The sequence below is a fragment of the Lichenostomus cassidix genome, chromosome 3 (assembly GCF_008360975.1).
Source record: "Lichenostomus cassidix isolate B80296 chromosome 3, HeHo_3.0, whole genome shotgun sequence".
NCBI classification, from domain to species: Eukaryota; Metazoa; Chordata; class Aves; order Passeriformes; family Meliphagidae; genus Lichenostomus; species Lichenostomus cassidix.
In genome coordinates, this window is record NC_139483.1 from 110,864,734 (window position 1) to 110,881,104 (window position 16,371).

Sequence of the window (16,371 nt, forward strand, 5' to 3'; positions counted from 1 at the left end):
AGGGACAGCAGAACTCTGTCTGGACAGTGTGGGAGTTTTCTGTTGTCACACACTGCACAAAGGCCAGAGAAAACACCTGATGGGCAGCCAGGAAAAGGGGAGCTGTTCCCAAAAATTGGGAAGCTGCTGGCAAACAGAGCCTTCAACCAGCTCCACTGTGAACAGACCACAAAAGGCATCAGCCTGGAACAGAGTCATTGAGATGGGCACCAAACTCACAACTCAATTTGGCCACTGCAGAGAAGCTGAAAGAAATATTAAGGAAGCACTGGGATGGCTGCATTAGATCAAAGCAATGATCCATTCACTTCAGCCCCTCACTCCTCAGTGCTCATTTCCAGCTGCTTTGGTGTAAAATGACCATAAATCATAGACGTGGAACAGTTTATTCAGGACAATTTCCCCTGAATCATTAATAAATAGGAGTTGGAGGAGCCCTCAAAGAACAAAGCTGTCCACCAAAATATATTTCTTTAAGCAATCAATCACAGACATTCTCAACAGGACAGAGTCTGAACTGTTAAAAAAAAAGGGGGGAGAGGGAAAGAAGAGGACAAAGACATCAAGCACTCAGTTTCACAGCTTCCTGCAGCAACAACTTCCACAGATGAGCTCTGCAAGCTGCCCAGAGAAGCTGTGGATCCCTGGAAGTGTCCAAAGCCAGGCTGGATGGGGCTTGGAGCAACCTGGGGTAGTGGGAGGTATCCCTGCCCATGGCAGGGGGTGGAATGAGATCAACTTTAAGGTTCCTTCCTACACAAACCACTCTGTGATTTGAAGGGATTTCCTTTCAGCAGCTTTAAGCCCAAACCCTCCTGATTCAATCCCTGCCCCCTCCTGCAGCATCACACAAATCCACGGAGATGGGAATGACAGGATTCACACCCAGCTGACAGCAGAGCCAAAGGAACAACAGTCCCAAAGCCACGGGAACGAGGAGTGCCACCTTACCTTCTCTGAGCTGCCTGACATCCCAGCACGTGCTCCTCTCTGCACCAGGCAGCACAAATCTTTCCAAGCCTGGCAGCCAGCAGAGTTGGCAGGCAAGCAGAAACACAAGGAGCCTGCTGCCAAGGGATAATTTCAGCACAAATCTGCATTTCTACTATTGTCTCACCCCCTTCCTGATGGACACCCTGGTTCTCAGCTCACTCCTCCCTCTCTTTTATCCAACGTCCTCTCTAACATCTTTGTTCTGTTCCCATTTCCACTCATTTCCCAAATTTGTGCCTAGTTTCCTTTTTTTTTTTTTTTTAATTGCTCTCAATATGTCACTCTATATTAGTCAACAGCAGATTTATTTAAACGTGTCAATGCTGTTGCTTAGCAGATCTGACTGTGCTTTACCATTGCAGCCTCCTTCAGAATCACATGCTCCCCTTCCCAGAGCTCCCCAGCATCTTTGGATCACCAGGAAGTTTGAAGAAAACAAAAACAAGTCTGATTCCAAAGGCAGGCCGCTGACCAGACTAGGAAAGCTTCAGGAAAACAAAAAACCACCTCCAAAACCAACCAAGAACAGGAATTCTGCCCAAAAAACTTATGATTTTATTCCTCAGTTAGAAAGCAGCATCAGGTGCTGGTTTTCTGCCATTTTCTACCTTTTACCCATGAGTTTCAATAGGAACCCATCAAGTAAATGCTCATCCAGAGCTTTGGAAAGAGTCTGACACAGAGCCAGTATCAGCTTTCCCCAGCAGCAGCTAATTTTAGGAAATGGCCTTTCAACCATTCTATAAAAGGCTGGGAACACCCAGGTGAGAGCATGTTCTGACCTTTGAAATTAGATTTGGGTCTTTGCTGAGGCAGAGAGAGAAGATAATGTGCAGCTCAATCCCACACAGGAGGTTTTCTGCTTGGGCTTTGCAGCTCTCCAGCAGTGCTGGTGTTGATTTGGTCATTTCCCCCCAAAATTCCCAACTTGCACATTCACAGCCAAGCAACTGGAGAGTCCAGTGGCTCCAAGCAGCATCAGCTCCACACAGACTGTGGCACAGCTGTCCCAAAATCCTCACGGAACCACTGAATCATTAAGGCTGGAAAAGCCCTCTGAGATCAGAGTCCAACCATCAACCCTAAACCATGTTCCCACATGAAAAACTTCACAAAAAGGACTAAGCAACACCCAGAAAACATCATCCTTCTGCAATCCACTGAAGCAGAACTCCCAAAAGCACCCCAAAACCTGCTGTGTGGCCACTGGCAGATGCCAAGTCTTCTGCAGCCAAGTCCATCCAGGCCTCCAGCTGTGGGATCATCTCCACGGCTTGGCTCCACTCCAGGTGCATTTCCCATGTTGTCCCTAAGCCAATTTCACCTTCTGCCCAAAATCTCCAGCTCAGCCATCACCCTGCATCCCTCCAAGCCAGGCTGGTTTAGAATCCCAGAATCCCAGACTGGTTTGGGTTGGAAAATACTTTAACATTCATCTCTTTCCAGGCTCTGCCACTCACCAGATCAGGTTGCTCAGGGCCTCATCCAGCCTGGCCCAGAGGGAATTAAACCCCAGAAACTGATGCCATCAACACAACCTCCAGCAGCTGCTGATTCCAGACTCAGAGTGCAGGAAAACAGGTTCACAACCTTGGGAATTGATACCACAACCCGAGACAGCTTGGCCGAAGACAAATCCCACTGCAGGACCTGCCAGAAGGGCTGCTGATGGGTTTTCCAAAAATAACCCAGTCCCCTTTGCACGGTGCCTGATGTCCATTTACTTACAGCCACCTAAAAATAGCCCTTCCCGCTCGGATCGATGACGGGAGCCGGCAGAAGTGAAAGGAGCTCATCACTCCACACAACACACAGGACTAAAGGAGATAAAATACTCTGGGAACAATCCCACTCTGGCCTCGAGACAGCCAGCTGGATGGGCCTAATGATTCTTCTCCAGCACCAGCTGTGATTGGATTTATTTCCATTTGGTGTGATTAAAAAGGAAGAGGCAGATAAAAGGGAGAACAGAAAGTCCAAGATTTCAAAAGACGCTAAAAATAAAATAGTTTGTGCGAGCTTGGCACCCTACCTTGACAATTTTTATCTGTGTCAGCCAAGCTCAATAACCCAGAAGGAAGACAGGAGTGATTTACAGGTGGGGAAACCAAGGCAGGGAAATGTTAAAATACCAATTCAATCATCAATAAAATCAGCAGCAGGAACGGGTTTAAAGGACAGAGGCACCTGCCTATACCCATGCCCTAAAATCCCTCTGTGTTTACTCTTCACGGAGCCAATGTAATTGTTTCCAGTGCCTGGCAAGTGCAAATCGATGCTGAGGAGTTCAGTGGCTCCTCACAAGGAGTTCCAGTCCATTTAGCTGATCAAAGGGAGCTGCTTTGCCCAACCTGTTTGCACCTCGCAGGGAAAAGGCACTTCCTCAAAATTCAAACCTAAGAGTTCAGCAGCAGGAGGCCTGAAATTAATCCCTTCATTGAAACATTAACAACTTTAAGTGTCTCTAAGCAATTGTAAAGGCTTTGTTAGAGAAGGCAATGAAAGCCTGTGAGCAGCCAAGGCAAGAGGAAGGCAAGGTTATCTCACTTTCCAAGTATTAACTTTGACAACACAAACTCGCTCTGCAGAGTGTTGGTACCTGGAATAAAGAGGGCAGAAAGCCAGCTGAAATCTGTGGGCAGGGATGGATGGATGGATGGATGGATGGATGGATGGATGGATGGATGGAGCAAATCCTCCTGGAATCCATTCCCATGGCCATAAAGGGTAAGAAGATGTGCTATGGGCAAATGTCATCAATTTGGCTTCTGAAACCAAGTGCTCTGCTTGGCAAATGTTGATTAGCTTGACAGCAGCAAGGTTTTTGATGTAGTCTCCTGTTTGGATATTGAGGAGGAAAGTAAATGACTGGAACAGGAGCCTGGAGAGCTGCTGGACCCTCCAGCCCAGCACAGTCAGACCTCAGCTGGACAAAGCCTTGAATAATCTCATCTCCTTTTGCCATAAGCAGGACACTGAATTAGAGACTTCCAAAGTCTTGAATTCCAACCTGATTTGTTCTACACTTCAAAGAAATGCCAAAGAGAAGGTGGAAGCCTTTCCTGGAGATATCTCAACTAGCTAAAGCTGTGATGTATAATGAAAACAACTCGTTGTAAGGTTTTAATTGGATGTATGAGCTGGTGACAGCGAGGAGCCTCCCAGCACACTGTGCTTCCCTCTCTCCAGTGTTTACTCCTGGACACAGGAATTCATCTTTTCAATTAAGGCACATATACCACTTTCAAACTGAAATTCAAGGTGTTTTAGTGGCATTGTAGGACTTCATACTTGTAGGAGGTGATAAAACATTCATGAGAGCAACGCTGTGAGATTAAATGGCTTGGGCTGACGTTAAAAGACTTTTTAAGGGGCAGCTTTTTAAGGACCAGCTCTCTGCTCAGCCACTACACAATCATTTCCCCAAATTCTTTCAGGTATCCAACATGCAGAGATACACAAGGTTTGCACATCTCCCACACTGCATCCTGTCTGGTTGCTGTAGTGGAACAAAAAAAGTATGGATTAGATGCTGTCTGAGTTGCAGGTGTCACCAGGTTTGGCATTTCTTTTAATGCCTCCTTGTTACTGGAAAGCAACTATTGAGTTTCACCAAAGTCAAAAGCTCCTCTCAGGTTCATTTCCCGTTCAGCTGCTCCAACAGCTGCCTTGCCAAAATCCATGGAAGACAAAATCTATATTTCCTCGGATTCACATTTTGAAACGGTTCCAACAGCAGAGCAAAGGTTTCACCTTCAATACACTCCTGCAAGGCACTCAGCTCTCTCCCTGACTTTGCTGGTCCTGATCCAGATGGAAAAAAAAAAAAAATAAACCCAAAGCACAAGTCAGTGTTTTTGCTGACCAGAATTACCTGAGTTAGTGAGGATCAGCAACCTTCAAGGACATGGTCTAACCCACCCGAGTGGAAATCACCAGTGCTGGATGCAGATCCCTCAAATCCTCCAAGCCTCTGCTTCTCTGCTGGAACACTTAACTGCTGATAAACTCACTTTTGGACTGTTTTCGTAAAACTGAAGGTCAGCCAATGATTTGCTAATTCAATCTGTCACATAATTCTCAGCCTGATGGGTAACTCAAGCCAAGCCCACCGAGCAGGGCAGCAGGCAAGGGGTCAGCTGCCTGCTCTGAGGTGCCACGTGGCTGTGGGGTCACCAGGCCTCGGTGACAGATTCCTCAGAGCCACATCTGGCAGCAACCTGTGTTTTTTTGCAGCCTCTCCAAACCCTGGCTACCCTGCAGCCACCTCTGCAGTTTGCCCATGTCAGGGTCTTGGCTCTGGACAACTCGTCCTCCTCCAGCAGCTCAGAAGTTGTCCCTTGCCCAGGGTGGCTTTGCAGATTTAGGCTGAGCAGTTGCACTGATAATTCCCAGTGTCTGAAATGCTCCTGGCTCTTTTCAAAGTCTCTCTGAAGGAACACAACAATCCTGCCCCCAGAAAAGTCTGCGGTCTGGGGAGGTTGTTCTGTTTTCAACCAGAGGAGGGCAACCACACATACACAACAGGCAGCATCCCGCTGCCTGATACAGAAAAATGAACTTTATTCCCATTCCCAGCCACCAGAAGAGTTGTTTCATCTTTCCCATTCTGCCTTATTTATGTCTGTTCCTTTCCGTGTGATATTTTAAGAGCATCCCCCAGTAGAATCACAGAATCACAGAATGGTTTGGGTGGGAAAGGACCTTAAAAATCATCCAGTTCCAAGCCCCTGCCATGAGCAGGGACAATTTCCACTGTTCCAGGCTGCTCCAAGCCCTGTCCAGCCTGGCCTTGGACACTTCCAGGGATCCAGGGGCAGCCACAGCTTCTCTGGGAATTCTATTCCAGGGCCTCACCCCCTTCTGAGTAAATTCCTCCCTAATATCCCCTCTAACCATGCCCTGTGCAAAGTTTAAAACAGCAGAATATATTCACCTGCTAAAGAGACCCTGAATTCCTCATTCCCTCTGCCCAGCAGCAGTTCTGCTCCTCTCCCTGCCCAAGCTGTGGGGCCACCCAAATCATGCACTAAGATCCAGCAGGAGCAGATCTTCAGCAAAGAAATTTTTTCCCAGGTAAGCAACATGTGGAGGATAAGAGTGGAGAAGCAGAGAAGGCTGTCTGGGTCCCACCATGGTGATCTAAACCACAGAAGGCAGCAGTGCATTCCCTGTGGATGGCAGATCCTTTCAGGCTATTCCAGAGAGCTGGCTGGAAATTTTCTTCAGCCTTCTTCCAAAGGCTGAAGAAAATTGTTCTCCTCAGAGGTTTGACACAACAAGAAGCCAAATCAAACCAGGCTTTAGTGAGAGACAACCCAACAGCTCCAGCTGAGCAATTGTTTGAAGAGTCACAGAGCTTCAGCACACAGACAGGTTGAACATCAATAAGTTTCAAGTCCGGTCTTAAGCAAACAGGAAGCAAACAACTCCTTTTCCTTCAGCAGCCTGGCAGAGCCCAACTGGGCAGGCATGTCCATCCTCCAGCCAAGCCACAAACTGTGTGTGCCACTGACCTCAGGAGAATTCATCAATCCCAGCTGGAAATTTGGGCACTGGGAGCAAGGAAAGTGCTTGTGACATGGCTATAAATAGCAAAGGTCTGGGTATATTTTCTTGTGTACTGCTGCCTGCCCTGCTCACACAAACCCTTCAGAGCCTGGATCAGGCTGCTCTGATGCTCTCCTGCTGATTTTGAATCGTGAGATGGAGGTGAAAGATTTTGTTCAGGAGAGCAAAACAATGCTAACTTTTCCATCTGGAGGCAGAATATCCTGCAAGTAATGCCATTCCTCGGGACTTAGCTGGAAAACCCAGGGAAGAGGCTCCCACAAACTTCACTTTCTCCCTGAGGACATCTCAACAGCACAAGGACTGGTGTTACAGGGTGAGACACAGGGATTCACTCAGTACACAAATGGATATCCAACAACCCCATCAACTCAGATTTTTAAGGATTCTCATTTCTCCATCACCATTATGCTCTGTGGTAAAAGCCACTTTATGAGCTCAGCTAATCAGGGATGCTATTGCATCATCACCTGATGTTGATAAACAATTATTAAAGAGGAAAAAAAAAAAGAGGCAAACAGAAATCCAAGCTTCTCCTCTGGCCTGGGGTGGTTTTCAGTATCATTATCACTGGAAAAGGGGAGAGAGTGGCTCTGTGATTTTGGTATGGGCTGCTGTGGTCCCAAGGCCTGTTCTCTGGCCCAAATCCAGAGGTGTAACCCAGCCACTCCCATGCTCTTGAGCTTTCTCACCTTCCCAAACACCTGTTTTGCCTTGCAGGTTTGATTCCTGGCTGTGCCAACTTCTGGATCATACAGATCAACGCCTGAGGTCACCTTTGGGTGGTTCCAGCCTGGACAAGGGAGTGACCAGCAGCAGCCCCTCACAGTGACCAGCCTCTCACACCTGAGCTGTGCATCTGGGAGCAGAGGATTGGGAATCCCAGCTTTGCACTGCTCCATGGCATTCAGCAACAAATAAACCCCATGAACCACACGGGGAGGGAGGGTTATCACTCCAGCGCACACAAAGGAGACGTTGAAGTGACAGGCAACCTCCCTTCCCACCTTTTGTGGGGATAATACAAACCAGCAGAGCAGAAAGGCATCCAAAACATCATTTTTCAGAGCAGCAACAGATTTTTTCCTGTCAAAGCAGAGATTTCACAAGGATGGCTTTGGCACGGGTGGATTCATGGCAAAACAACGACGAGACACAAGAGACGAGCGACCATTTCTCTTCTCCGAGCGTCGAAAAGCTTTCGGGAGATTTATAAAATTACAGCTGCTTGTGTTGAACATCTCAGAGGGGAAAGGGGGGAGAGGAAGTGCAGTTCTCCAGCAGCAGCTCCTGATTGTACTCAGTGGGAAACACGGAGCACTGTCAGCACCTTCCCTCCCACCGAGCTGCAGGCGCAGGGGAAGCTCAGCGATTTGCAGGATTTGGGTCCTTGCTTTTGTTCCCCCCTCCCTCTCCTCCCTCCCCATCCTCCCTTTGACAGCCACGGGAAGAAAAGGCTGAGGAGAGCGCAGCAATTAAGGAATTTGAAGCCTTGCTACTCGAAATGCAGGCACATGAAGCAGCAGGATTCTGCTGGTGACATTTGGACCACAAATGAAGTCCCCAAGAGTAATAAACAATCAGGTAAAGAAATCTGGAAAGAAATTACCCAGCACACCTCGTCTTCCTGGCCCCCATGAGATCCATATAAAATGTGTTAATGCATCTGATTATGATCTAAATTATGTACAGAGGCTCCTGCCAAGCACTCTGTGAAGTTTCTTTATTGTTAAGTTGGAAGCTGTTTAAGAACGGTCCAGTCATCATGTTTCAAATTAGATTTGGGGGAAAAAGAACATTTTCCTACTTTATGGCTGGCTCAGAACACGGGAGAAGGTGGGGATGTGGGTTTTGTCTGGTGAGGAAAACAGGAGAAGTGGGGACAGAAAAGAAGAAGAGCTACTCTATTACCTGTCCTTTACGGTCACCTGAGCTGTGTGGCTTTGCTGCACCAACACATGCCAGAGAATTACTGCAGTTTCACTCAGTTTTTTATAAGTTTTTTCCTGAAAGGGGGGTATAAATACCAACATGTTCCCATGCACACATTCCACAGGCCCAAAATCTTTGAAAGAAAGGATTTCTGGAAGAGTTCTGCTGAGAAGGGCTGGCTAAACAGTGTGAGATTTTCCCCACACCTGTGAGAGGCTACCTGAGCTGCCACTTGTGCTGCCACTCCTTTGTGCTGCTTGGAGAAAGGTAAAAAAGCTGATTTTCTCCCCAGCATGCCATACCAGGACTGGAGATTTAAAAAAAAATAGAGATGCATCCCTCCCAGGTGTATATTCACATTTGGGAGAGCACCCATTGTTAATTTTAACAGCAAGCCTGATGTGGTGAAAACTCCACCAGCCCAACATGTGTTTTTTCTCTTCTGCTGCTTGGATCTTCTCCTTCCCCCTGCAGGGCTGAATTGCCAAGTCAGGAGCAGAGCCAAGGTCACCTTGCTCAGAGGATTTTAAAAGGAGGGTCCCTATATCTATTAAAAGTCCTCCATCCATTACCTCTGCCCTTCCAAACCCAGGCTGCAGCCACAAGTGCATAAATCTGGACTAAGCATGGCCCTGTGGAAGTGAAATGGGATATAAATAGTTCCTACAGGTTTATTTTGCTCTAAACATCTATATAAATCATATACACACACATATATAGATATACCATATATATATACACACACACATATATACATATATATATATATATATATGCCAGATCTGTCTGCACCTCACTGAATCATGGAATTATTTGGGTTTATGGAATATAATATGGAATAATTAGGGATTTTAAAGATCATCTCATTCCACCTTCCACTATCCAAGGCTGTTCCAGCTCCATTCCAACCTGGCCTGGGACATTTCCAGGGATGGGACAGCCACCCCAAATTCACTCTTACAGTAAAGAATTTATTGCTAATATCTCATCTGACCCTGCAGATCTGCAGGAAGTCAGGGATGAGAACTACCATTTCTAGCCACCGTGGAGATGTAGTGGTTTAAACACCCAAAAAAAATGCTTTAATGTAGGATCACAGGCTGGATCCCAGCCAGGCAGCAGCACTGCTTTTAAAGGAGTATTTATCTCCATAAAACACTTCCTAAACAACGTGCTCAAGTGCTTGAAAATAAAGCCTTGCTAAACAACCAGGTTTCAACCTGGAATTCTGCATGTTGGCATTCTCTGCTGCTCCAGGTAAGTCTGATTCCCTTACACAGCATGGTGATTTTCTCCCTTTTTAAGAAGAAAAGGAATTTTCTCTTTCAGTTTTAACTTTGAGGCAAGATGGAAGACCACAGCCTGGCCTCAAAGACGTGAGATCTTTTGAACTCCAAGTCAGCAGGCTCTCACAGGAGCTGAGCTCGAGGGCTGCTCTGGAATAAATCAAAAAGGATTTACTCTTTCACTTGAACAAGGCAGGGAAAAAAAAAACTCCATAGATGCACAGATATGGGATTGGGGGGGCAGTAAGGAGACAGCTAACAGGTTTAAAAAAAAAAATAATGAAAAAGGCAACGTAAGAAAACCCATGACGGTTTGATAGTCACAGTCCCATAAGCTAAACACCATCCTGCATGGTTGGATTTCCTGGAGGAAATCACAGGCACAGTTGCTAAGCCTCCTGGAAGCAGTTCAGCCCCAGAATATATGGAGCAGATGCTCCAAACACGACTCACAAGGACACAGAGCTCCTGGAGAAATCCTTTGACAGAGAGTCAGAGCAGAGCCTCCAACTGGCCATGTGGCTGGGATTTCTTCACAAATTAGCAGAGTTCAAGGCCAAAAGGGACCTTGAAAGCACCTAATTTGTGCTGTACCACAGCCCATCACATTTCATCCAGGTTTTCCTAAGAGCAGGAACTGACTGAGCAGCCAAATTCCAGCTTGAATAACAATTGTGGCTCCCAATCACAATCCACGTGCTGCTTCCACTCCAAAACTTGAGCTGACAGAGCTCTGTGTAGGATGCCACTGCCTCTTGGTGTCCTTGTGTCCCCTGTGCCAGAAAATGCCATTCCCTGGGACAGGCAGCAGTGACTTCATGCTCCAAACCCTTTGATTCACTCCTGACACCTTTGCTGGAGCCCAAACTCATCAGCAGTTTTGACAAAACTCCAGAGTTTGCCTGAAGGAGCTCAGCACAAAAATCTCATCCTCTGGCTTCCTTACAGGAGGGAGAAGAAAACTGGAGAAGGAGAAATGTGCTGCTGGCAGCAATTCCAGCCTCTGCAGTGAGATTGGAAAGCTCCCAGTCAGCCACACACCCCCACAAGAGCTGTGCACCCAGGGAGTAATCCTTACACCTCGATTACAAAGGGTTTGGGGACAAGAATCTGCCCAGAGAATGATGCTAAAGAAGAAAAATGTTCAGAGCTCAGCTTCCCCCCTGAGCTGAGAGCAGGGATTTGGATCCTGAGGCACCCAGACACTGAGCTCAGACCATTAGTGGCATTCAACACTGCTTTTAAAATCAGGATTTCAAACTGCTGAAACTGGAATATTGTGAAATGCTGCTTCTTCGCCTGCAGTTCTGCCAAATGAATTTGGCTAAAACGTTCAGCAATTACATGAAAGATGATTAAATGAAGGAGCTGATGGCCAAAAAATATGAAAGGGGTTTGATTAAGGATCAGGGGGTGACACTGTGCTGGTCCTGCCCTGTTTTTACAGGCTTTCTTCACCTCACTGTTACTTTAACTGGACTGTGGGGAGGAGGAGAGTGTTGCCAGAAGGATGGGAGATGTTTTGGTGAATTATGTTAAAATCCAGCAAGGGAAGAAGCAACTTAATCCCAGGCATGGGGCAGCCTGACATTGCAGTGCTTTACCTGCTGTCCCCCTGCTCCTTGGCTCAGAGCTGCTCCACATCCCACATCACTCCTTCAGCACCTCTCTTCCTTCTCCCAGCGCTGATCCCAAGGGTTTCCCTCCTGTTTAATGGAAAAACACAGAGAAAACCACATGGATTTAAGAAATAAGTTATGAAGGCCTCGAGGCGTCGTGCAAGAGAGGATGTCTGGTGGCAAACTGGTGCAAATATTCCTTCTGGACTTCTCCAAAACAGGGATTGAGCAAGCTGGGAGAGTGGAAGGTGTTCCTGTCCATGGCAGGGCATGGAACAAGACGAGCTTTAAATTCCCTTCCCTCCCAAATTATTCTGGGATTCTAGGATTTATGGCATGGTGTTCAACCTGGAAGATCCCACAGGTTTGACAATTTGGGTTGCTGGGGAGTCAGGGAGGCTGGAGGACAATAAAAGAGGAGAAAGGCAGAAAGGAGAACATCTGGAGAAGGGATATTGCCAATCTAAAAGGGATGGGATGAGATGTAGGTCCTTATCTCCAAGTCAGCTTCCAGGCATCTCAGCTCCTTTCACACAAAACACTTCCTCTACAACACCTGACAACTGACAGCTCACAGGTTATACTTATGTCATCATTTTCCACAAGAATATTAAATAAAATCATGATCCACACTGTTCCATAAGTGCCAAGGTCCAAGAGAAGCACTGCAAGCCACCCAGCCCGACCTGCTCTGTGACACACCACGAGTTCCACCCACCAGGTCCAGCCTCAAACCCAGCAACTCCCAGTGATTCCTCACCAGCTTTTTCCCCAGCTCCAATCCTCCCTCAGCCACCCTTCTGCTGCACACAACTGCCTGATCTCAGCAGACAAACAGATAGCAATATTAAAAGCAAACTAAAATACCTTTTGTTAAGAAAAGCCCAAGGCTCCAGGATTATCCTCCGCCGGGCACCGCCTGGGCTGGCAGTGGCATTTCCCTTTGTTTTAGAACAAAAAGGATCATCCACATCCTGCCTTCATCCTCCTCCACAGCCTCTTGGACAGCAGAGCATCCCAAACTCCCTCTTCCCAGCCTGACTCTGGCTAATGTGTTCCATACTCGCAGCCTCTCTGCACTCCCGGCAGGGAGTCAGGGCTGCTCCTTGCAGGCTGCTGCTGCTTATAAAGCAGCAATTCCCTCCCTGCTTCCATCCCTTCCCTTCAGCTGGCAGAACACTTCCTGAGTGCCCACGGGTTTGGGGTACAAAGAAGGAAGCACATGGTGATGGTGGCTGGTGTCTCCTGGCAGGCTGCAGGTCCTGGAGTGTTTCCATCCTCACAATCCTCACATCCTCTTGTTTGCAGAAACAAGAGCAGCCACGACCTTTCTCCCCCTCCTTCCTCCCCTGATTGGGAAGTTTTCTCCCAGAGTCCTCCAGAAATCACGAGTGAGGATTGCTGAGTTCCCCAACTGCCCCAGCTGAGGATTTCAGTTCAACATGACCTGTGAAATATCCACTCCAAGCCTCACCCACGCTGCACGAACTCAGCATCTGCACAGCCCTCGCTGCCTCTTCCAGGTCTGGAAATGTTTTATGGCAAGCTTGGAATGCTGACAGCTCACAAAATAAAAAAAATCTGCTTTTTTTTTTTGCTTTTTTTTGCTTTTTTTTTTTTCCCCCAAAGCCACCAATTATTTTGAGGCCCTAGAATTCTGGCCACTTGGGGCAAAGGAGCTGAGGAACCAGAAGCATCTGGAAATGGGATGCCCAAATTTGTAGCAGCTGAATGAAGCACAATCTTGAGAATCACAGAATGGTTTGGGATGGAAGGAAACTCCAGGATCATCTCATTCCAACCACCTTCCACACCTAACTAGCTTAGGATTTTTTTTTAAAAAAAGCCTAATTCTAACGTGAGCTCTGAAAACCCTCAGGCTGTTCATAGGATAAATGCCACTTTATGATTAAAGTGAAGCCCCTTCTCTAATAAAAACCACATCACTGACATGATGTAAAAATTCCAGCATATATTAATATTTTATTCTGATCACTGTCATTAACAGCATCCCAGCACAGGCTCACCCCCAAAAAAAAGAGAATTTTCTCCCTACTCTGTACCAGAGAAGAGGTGGCAAGCAGCTGTTCTAACTCCATTTTACATTTTATTAGTTTTTACAAGCCAGGCTATGCTAAAAGGTTGCACCAGTAATTTAAACTGCAGCTGTCAGCAGAAGTGAAGGACATTGTGGGATACATTTTATTCCAGCTCTTTTACTGCCTGGCTCCTCGCAGTGATTCAGGCAGCTTGAGGATTTTAGAGACATTGTCACAACAGTATCTGGTCCCTCACAAGCTGCTGTTTAAACAAAAAAAAAAAAAGTACCCAAAACCCCCAAGTTTCAAAGAACTGGCTGGACCAGCAGAAGCTGTTCAAGACTCAGCAGCTCCTGAATGCCACCAAATTGTTCCCTCACGGGGAAAGGACTTTCTGCAGTGTTATTCCCACTTGGGAGGGAGATCCATAAAACAGGGGAAATGCAGATTTTTGCAGCTCTGCCAAACCACAGGAACACACAGAAACACGTCGTGACTCTCTCGCCACCGTCAGGAGCCAGCAGTGCTCTGTCACATCTGCTGGGACACAGGCAGCAGGTGACAAGCTGGGGACAGGAGAACAGCCAGGCTGGCACAGAACCAAGCCAGGAAAGCTTCCAACAGCGCTGGCCAGAGGAAAAATGTTTTGAAGATTCCTGAGCCAGCAGGAGTCTGTTTTCTGTCCCAGCAGCACCTCAGGGCTCTGCTGGACTCTTCCCTATATCCATAAGCAAATTATCCAATCAAAAAGCAAATTAATTCCTTGAATTCAGGGATCAACCTCTTCTCCTCACTGCCCCAAGCTGGTGGGAGATGCTGATCTTCATCCCCATCCAGCTTTCCCAGACCCTGCAGGGCTGGAGGGGAAGAACATCCACTGCTGAGAGGTCTGCTGGCTGCTTGCCTGGCACAGAACTCAATCCCAGATCCCATTAGGAAAACTATCCCGGAAAAACGGATGATGTTAGTGTGTGGGAAGGTGGAATGAACAGGGCTATTCCTGGTCAAAGCACTGCAGCACTTGGGGCACCAGAAAATGGTGTGGCTGAGCTCAAACCTGGTGTCCCCAAGCTCCACAGCTTTGCTGAGGTCCTCATCTCCTGCCAACACACCAGGAAGGCATGAGACACACGTGGGTCACCTTGTCCCACCTCTTGGGGTGCTTGCAGAGAGGATCCAAGGCTGGCAAACCTGGAAAAGGTCACAGGGCTATGGGATCAGCTCCATCACAGATCCTGACATTGTCACCCCATGGGCAGAGGAGGGACATCCTCACCCCATCCAGCCTGGCTTTGAACATTTCCAGGGATCCAGGGACAGCCACAGCTTCTCTGGGAATTCTATTCCAGGGCCTCACCACCCTCACAGCCAGAATTCCTTCCCAATATCCCATCTCACCCTGTCCTCTGGCATGGGAAGCCAGCAGATTACCAGTAAGTACTGGAGAATGGGTCACTCTCACTGTCCCCCTGCTGTGTGTCCCTTCATGTTCTCCTTCAGCACATGCAGCCAGGAGAACTCCCTGTTTCCCAGAGCTTAAAATCCATGAGGACAAGCAGAACTTACTCTGGAAAGAAAGATCTTTTAATAAGAGTGCAAGTTCTCATACCTGGACTTTGGCATTTTTAAGTCTGGGCCACGTTTTAACGTATTAAAAAGAAGTTTTTCAGGTCAACTTTGCTGCAGAGCAGTCTGGAAGGGGGAGGCTGTCAGATGGTGCCTTAGCAAGGGAATATCTGCTCCCTGGGCACAGAGTCAGAGCTCTGTGAGCTCCCCATGGCACCTGAATATTCTGTGTTTGCACTCCAAGCCCCACGGACTCTCCTTTGATGTGCTGCCACGTGCTAAGCTGGAGCTCCTAAAGGTCCCTGGAGATCACAGGAATCTACGTGATGGGATGTATTTAGTGGATGAGGAGCCTTCCATCCTTTGAAACACAACGTTGCTGTTGTTATCTTTCTTAAAGAACATTTAAATTGCATTTTTTTTCCGTGCCTGATGCAGAGAGCAGCTGTGGAGAGATGCCCAGGAAGGCTGCACTGCTCCAAAGGGAATTCCAAAGGGAATCCAGCTCTGTTCTCACACACATGGTCTCCTCCTGGCCTCGCCAACATAAACAAGGCAGACAGACCTACATCCTCCTGGAAATTAAAGCCAGCCTCTCAGACATGTACACAGATCTGCAGGAAACAGGGGTGGAGAATTTGCAGCCCCAGGTGGCCTGGAGGGATCCATGTTCATGGGGGTTGGGAAAGGCCAGGAGTGGAACACTAAATGGTGTCTTGGGGTATTTAACACCCTCAGTTTTCTTTTCTAACCTCATCTCTTCACCAGCCAGAGGAATTTGTCCATTTTCCTCTGCTCACCCTCACAGTGTTCACCAAAAAGCTTTTTCCTTTACCTCCAGTCACAAAAACATCCCAATCTGCTTCCATCTCACCCTTTCCTGACCATTATCTCCCCTTGCTTCCCTATTTTCTCTTCTTTCAAGGCTCTTATCCAGGCTGGTTTTTCCCTTCCCTCACCTGCCTGCACCACTATTATTTTTCCCACCCTCAGAGGTGCCACTGCCAATCTAAAATTTGGTTTCAGTGCAGTTATTCAAGCTCATTCTCCTGCACTAAGGCAGACAAATACTGCAACTTAATACAGAAATATTCCCATGGAAATCATCCAAGGGATGCAATGCTCCAACCTGAGCTGAAGGCCAACATGATGGAGACAGAGCAACACGAGCCCAGATCTCTGGAAAGCTTTCCAAGTGCCATTAGGGAGATGCCAAAGTCCAGCAGACGTTTGGACAGCACAAAACATTAAATTGAGCCCTGATATTTAAGAGCAGAAAGTTTCCCAGGCTAATTCAGGCAATGTGGCCAATAAAATTGGCAAAAAAACCCCATCTGGGTCCATTAACTGCATTTGCTCCTGAAT

The 16,371-nt window shown here is 47.3% G+C and overlaps 1 protein-coding gene across 7 annotated transcripts in view; it reads right to left on the reverse strand.

Moving 5' to 3' along the window:
- EXTL3 (exostosin like glycosyltransferase 3) overlaps positions 1 to 16,371 on the reverse strand; it is a 127,611-nt gene that overhangs the window by 36,811 nt on the left and 74,429 nt on the right. For 4 of the 7 annotated variants that reach the window (XM_085057177.1, XM_085057174.1, XM_085057176.1 and 1 more), the window contains exon 3: positions 11,387 to 11,488. The exons of 2 other annotated variants lie outside the window; for them this stretch is intronic. The gene's annotated coding sequence lies outside the window, so the exon portion shown is untranslated. Of the gene's footprint in view, positions 1 to 2,453; positions 2,574 to 11,386; positions 11,489 to 16,371 lie in introns of those variants that run through there. One more of the 7 variants, XM_085057180.1, reaches the window with a different exon arrangement.